Source organism: Sinocyclocheilus anshuiensis, unplaced genomic scaffold (assembly GCF_001515605.1).
Source record: "Sinocyclocheilus anshuiensis isolate Anshui unplaced genomic scaffold, SAMN03320099.WGS_v1.1 scaffold62, whole genome shotgun sequence".
NCBI classification, from domain to species: Eukaryota; Metazoa; Chordata; class Actinopteri; order Cypriniformes; family Cyprinidae; genus Sinocyclocheilus; species Sinocyclocheilus anshuiensis.
This window is the reverse complement of record NW_015544180.1, coordinates 31,558-38,253: the sequence shown is the minus strand read 5'-3', so window position 1 is coordinate 38,253 and position 6,696 is coordinate 31,558. Positions and strand designations below refer to the sequence as shown.

Here is a 6,696-nt window from a genome sequence, read left to right as displayed (position 1 = left end):
TTCACCCACCTGCCATCAAAAATAGTCATTTTACATCCAAAATATTTGGAGGTAAATTAGCCAAAGTACAATTTATTCTTGATGTAGTGAATGTCTATCAGTTTATCTCCTCGTCTCTGCTTTGAAACATATCTGTTTCAGGTCCTTTGTACTCTGAACTCTAGTTTATGCTGTTATGTAAAATCATATGTGGCAGATGGGGTATGTTGAGAAAAATAATTTTAATTAAATTTGCAAGTTTAGGTCATCAACACCTTTTGTGGATGTATGTATTCATGTATCATCTACCCTTTAAAAATGTCCTATGTTAATGGAATTCAATCATTATTCAATCATTCAATCATTATTTTATTCACATTATATTTTTTTGGATTGTTTAGTCCCAAATAACACACAAGCTCTTGTGTGAAAAAAAAGATTTGGTGAATTTCTTTACACCGCTAAAATATTTTTAATCAGAAGTGCTGAACTATTCTGGTAAATCTCACTGGTGGGCTCTCACTGGTTAAATCTGTTGATTTTCTGTTTTAACATTGTATACTAAATATTACTTGAAAGGAATATTTTAAGTTAAATACAAGCTCTTTCCACAGCTTCTCTGGCAGCAGATGACCACTTGTCCCATATACATTTTTGTTTTTAAATGCCAGTAGAATTTTTTTTTTCATAATCAACAGCACACCACAGATGCAGTAGACGGATCTTAACATATTAAAGGTGCAGTAGGAGATCTTAGAAAATGCTAACTTTAGCCTGATAGCACTGAAAGCGAACGTCCCACCCTCCCTGCAATCGCCGTACAAAGCCACGCCCCCTGAACGCATTTACGCTCACAGACCAAAATACCACAGACAACATTACAATAGGCTACATCAGCGGTTCCCAATTCCAGCCCATGTTCCGAAGTGAAGTAAACTTCAACGGATTTCCCCTGCTCAGGGAGGAGGGAGCAATGAACACTGTGCAGGGATCATATCGATCGGAACACAGTTCATGCACGTAGCTCACTTCTAACGAGCTGGTTATCTGAATCGTGAGGACTGGAATTGGGAACCGCTGGGCTACATCATGTGTCATTCACCGGTGAGAAAACTTTAAAAAAACGAAGCGTTTGAGAGAGGCGGGGCATAGAGGACCTACAATAATGTACAGTATTTGAAAAATAATGTGTTTTTTGAACATTAAAGCATGTCAACATATTCTGTTACACCAAATACACAAAATAATGATCTTTAAAAAAGCATCATATGACCCCTTTAATGATTGCTATCGGGATGTGAAGAGACTTTCAACCAGCATAAAAAATGTTTCTGAAGACAATCACCTATTGCACCTTTAAACCCAGAATATTCCTTACGTGATGGTTACAATTTTTTTTAAATATCCTGACGTGTTTACAGGAAAGATGTGTGGGAAAACTTGATTCCTTACTTCATTAAGAGTTTTGTCTAATTTGTTCTTTGGTTTATGTTTTCTTTTATTGTCTGCATGTTTCTCTTTCTGTCTGTGCTTTTCCTCTGTTCCTTTTTGGTCACACCCTTCTTCATAACGAATGCCTCTGTCAGTAAACACATGTTGCAAGTGCTCTTGACTGTCCACAGGGAAACCCAGGAACACTATACAGACTGGTGAGCACCAGCTTTCACTAAGCCAACAGGAGAATGGTAACTATCCAAGGCTAACCCAAGAGCTGAATGACAATAAGTACCTTGCCCCTCTGCCAAACACCCACAAGCAACTGCAGCAGCCACAGCTTCGTATCAATGTTCAACATGTTGATGCTCCTCTGAGGGTCCCACCGACTCCATCGGTGCCTAATGTGCAGCTGCGAAGGCTAGAGCAGCACCAGCTGCAGTTGCGGCACATTCGGCAACGCCAGGAACAGGAACGGCTACAATGGCTGTGTCTGGAGGAAGAAAGGCAGTGGCAGGAGCAGCAAAGGGCATTGGAGAGGCAACGTCGAGAGCTGCTTCAGTTGCAACTACAACAGCAGCAGCAGGAACACCGACTCCGCCGACAGCTCCTGCAACGGCAGCTTGAGATGGAGCAGCAACAGAGACTCAAACATCAGTCACAGGTGAAAAGGCAGGTGAAAGGGCAACCGTGTCTCCAGTCACATTCATCTGGACTCTGCACCATCTATGAGGCCATGGAGACCAGCGAGGAGGAAGAGGGGGATGCAGAAAACGGATCTACCACCAACCAAGGTTCCCCTAACCAGACAGGCCATTCCATCCCGACAGACCTACCGCTTAGAGTGGCCAATGGAAACCTTCGCCGACCACCTCCACAGGAACTAGACTGGAACACAAAACTGGACATGGTCCAGCAGCTTATTAACCAGGCTATGCTTCTACCTGGGGAGGACGGCTGTCTTCCGATCCTGTACCTACCTGGGCAGGGAGGGGGCATCCTCAGCCCTCTAGAGAGCAGCATGTGGCCACACATCATGTCCCACTTCGACTGCTCCACCGCAACAGTGGCCTCTGTCAGTAGTTACTCACCCAGCAGCCTGGCCAGCTCCCCGCAGGGTGACTGGACTGTGGTGGAACTGGAGACACATCACTGACAGTCTGAGCACTATTCAACCCAGCATGTGCACTAAAGACCAATATCAATCACCTATCCCAAACTATTATAGAAAACACTAAGCTGTCCAATAGCAATACCTGCATTTTACAAATGTATCCTATAAGCCTTCTAATTGGGTCTCTTGTGTTCTAGCTTATCCCTTCTGAATGCAGTAATTTTGAGTCTTCAGTACGCAAGCACATTCCTGAAGAGTTTGGGTTTCTTTGTAGCTTAAACTCTCACCTATAATTTTGCTTCAACAATCATACCTTTTTTTTTTTAAAGTATTTAAACTTTAGACATATTTATGTATTCATGGTATTTTATTAATTACATGCCTGTAGGATTTCAACTACTTAGTCAACATGAAAACTATATTTACTTTGTTTCAAAGTTGAACACACCTAATATGTACACGTATTTAGATCGTTTTGACTGTTCGCTGGAGATCCCACCTTCTCACGTGCCACGATTGGTCGATTATGTACAATGCCTGCATGTTATTGGTCAAACTACTTTTTGATCATTACCTTCAGCAAGGCAATATAGAAATCCTGGCCAGGACGCTTTGGAGAGCCTCAAATAACAGTTTGTAAAATGGTTTTGAGCAATTATTTTAAGTAATATTGTTTTGGTTTGTTTTAATCTTGCCAATAGATAATGCAGTAATTTAACGGTGGTTAATGGTTTCAACAAGGGACTAGTTCCTCACGATTGACTGCAAACTCACATTCAGGTCGGGCTACACTTTGGTATGAAATGGACACTTTTCTCAATCTAATCAATTATGTTGATTTTAACACTTCACTGAAGGCCCAACAGGTTACCATCACAGCCTATTGAAGTTCTTATTGCCAAACAGCTTTTTGGTCCTGTTAACCTATATGACTGCATTTGCCAAATGAACATATTCAGACAACTTTCTGTTTGTCTCTGTTTTATATATTATTAGGTTAGTAGAGATTTTTACATAGATATAGGTTGTAATTAGATCATGCATTCTGTTGTGTTATGGGTAATGTTTTGTTGTTGTCCAAGGACTGTTGACCTCATGTGGCTTCAGACAGAGCTACTCTGTTTGCTATTCTCCTCTGGAGAGGGGGATTTCAGCTGTGGGGGAAACTCTTGTCTCCCAACATTCCTGAACCATTACTTCATTTCCTGGGTCCTTCTTGTTTCAATGGGTTTCCTGGGTTACTGATGATGTTGTGGCAACTAGAAAAAAGGAGGTGTCTAAAAGACACACGAGGGAGAAAAGGAGTGAAGGAAGTGTATATATGAGAGAGAGAATGTTCTCTACTCTACTAAAGACACAAAGCTGTAGTAAATGAGCTGTTTGTTGTCAATGCCATCAATGTGTTTTAGATGCTTTGGAGGGTGTATTTGTATATAGAGTTAGATGTACAATATCTGATGGAGGGGTCAGAGTGTGTGCTTGTTGGCAAGACTTACTATTAGTATTAAAATAATTAGTATTTCTGTTATATTTTCTACAGCACTTTAGTAATCTAATTTCTGTCTTTTTGTTCATTTTTGTTAATGTGCATTGTCTTCACTTTTAGAAACGTTACATTTTTCGGCTGTTGACTAGCTGTTGCACTAGCGCCACCTACTGATGATGAATCATAAAAATAAATTGATGCAGTGCTGGTTTCTTAGGACAAACCAATTTAATTATTTATATATTTCGAGAAAAAATGATCACAGCCAACAGTTAAATGTTCTTTCTGAGGTAAGTTGATATTAGTTATTATTATTATTATTACTGGAAGATATATTGCAATTGTATATTATAGATAATGGTTGTAGTTTTCTTTTTTTCTCTATTAAAATCATAAGTGCAATGATGATGGATGAATTAGATACAACCACATATTTAAGATTTATTTCCTTTTCGTGTTTTTAGAACAACAGTAATATTTGAACCATTTAATTAAGGATTTAAAGATGGAAGTTAATGGAGGAGTGGAACCATGTAGTATAATTTGTCTTATAAAACTATTTTTGGTTTATTAAAGAAGAGGACAAAGTAATTAGCTGCAGAGTTGATTACTTTGGAAGAAAGACACAATAAAACTTCATTATTTAAAGAAAGATATATTTCTAGATACATTTTCATTTATCTTTTTAAAGATATATTTCAGGAATTTATAAATGTGAATTCATGTTTGAAATATTTGGCATTATTCGTGAAGGTTGCACGTTTGGATGAATATCCAACATTTGTTCTAATATTTCACTCACCTCCATGTCATCTGTTCGTACTGTGCTCACTTTTTGTCCTCCAGCTCCATCTGTCTGTGTCCTGATTGCAAGTGAGTACAGTAGTCATTCATCAATCATACTGCACTTCTCAAACGTAGCTACCGTGAATAAAGCATGAAGGTTACTATTTCTAACAATCATAAGAGGTTTACGTTAATTCTAGCCTGTAGTTTGCGCTTGCAGTATTTTGCTATCAGCCAAAACTAAGCTAGAATTACCTTCTCGATCGTCTTGACTTGGCTGGATGGTGTGGTGTGAGTTACAATGCTATAGATATGAACAAACTTTACTGTGGACAATAAATACCCCATTTGAGAAAGGAAAAAAATATATATTTTCAGTAAGGTTTTCGCTTTAGCTTGTGAAGCCCGCGCGCGCCGAGCACCGCTTGACGAAAACGGTTAACCAATCACAGTGCTCAATTATTCACACAGTCATGTTTGATGTGTTATATCATATTTAAACAGATGTATTAACATGTATGTTTAGGTTTATTATAGCTATATTTTATTATGTATGTTTGGATATTCAAGTTTCGATTCAAACTACAGATAGTATTTAAAAAAAAAAATCAGTTTAACTGTTTTAAACTGTCAGGTTTAAATCTGACTGATCAAATAATGCTTAATTTTGACTGAATTGTGTACTATTAAATATAATTCACGCACACAAATAATAATAAATGATGTAACGTTCCCTATATTTTGAAAATGTGAATAATGTGATTGAAAAAATAATAACGGCACCTTTGCTGATGTGGGTATTTTAAAGCTCCTTTTAAAAACACTTACGACGGCGTCAATGTGGTTCACAAGGGGGCGCATTTTCCAACCTGAACCCACAAGTAGTGCGATATATCCAGCTGCAGACCCGCAGCACCAGCAGTTTCAGAACCGCAGCCACAGAACCGCAGCCACAGAACCGGAAGTGAGGGGCGGAGTTATTGACAACGAGAGAGCACGGTGAGTAGTCTGTAATGTTTTTGCTATCATATGTTTGATAATTATCGTATATATTACGTTAAGCATTTATCTGCTAAGTACTTAATGTGTGCTTGGCTTTATTATCTTATATTGAAACTTGAATTTGTTGTCATACTTTATAGTATATAACTTTTTTCTGTGGCTGTTTCGATTAATTTTCGGATGCATGCTGTAAATGGACCTTGTGGTGAAGTTTTGAAGACGTTTATCATGTTTAGGAACCGTGACATTTTAGTGAAGGGAGCAGATCGTAGTTGATAGTGATCCGTGACTAGGCCCATGGTTCAGCACGCATGTGTTCAGAGGATTAATTGCAAAATTGAATAGAGTAAAAGTTTTATCATTTGTATGTTTTTACAAACTCTATCGATTTTAAAACAGCGCAAGAAGAGGTGAAAGAGCAAACAACAGAACAAACACAGCTTTGACAAAGATTAATCCATATTAATTTATACAGTGAACACACTCAGAAGAATTGGAGAAACTGAGGAGTTTCAACATCTGGAAAAGATCGGGAGCAATGGTAAAAAACAAAAAACCTCTCCAAAACAACATTTCCTCACTAAAGCTCTCATCTTTGACAAAGTCCATCAATTATTATATTGAATTTATTACTGAAGAATGGCTTGTTAGATACAGAGAGAGCATGAGCTAATTGAACAGAATATCTTTGTCATTGTACAAGTAACGTTACAATAAGATGTATTTTGAAACTTCCAAATTGATAGTAAAGCTTAAAGGTTAAAAAATGCTTTTTTAAAGATCATTATTTTGTGTATTTGGTGTAACAGAATATGTTGACATGCTTTAATGTTAAAAAAACACAATATTTTTCAAATACTGTTCATTATTGTAGGTCCTCTATGCCCCGCATCCC

The 6,696-nt window shown here is 38.0% G+C and overlaps 1 long non-coding RNA gene across 1 annotated transcript; it reads right to left on the bottom strand.

Moving 5' to 3' along the window:
* Positions 1–3,165: 3,165 nt before the first annotated feature.
* LOC107696330 (uncharacterized) lies at positions 3,166–5,295 on the bottom strand. The gene is made up of 3 exons (XR_001635078.1): positions 5,055–5,295; positions 4,816–4,934; positions 3,166–3,804 (listed from the first exon to the last, which is right to left on the bottom strand). It is a non-coding gene; the product is annotated as an uncharacterized LOC107696330 (long non-coding RNA).
* Positions 5,296–6,696: the final 1,401 nt, after the last annotated feature.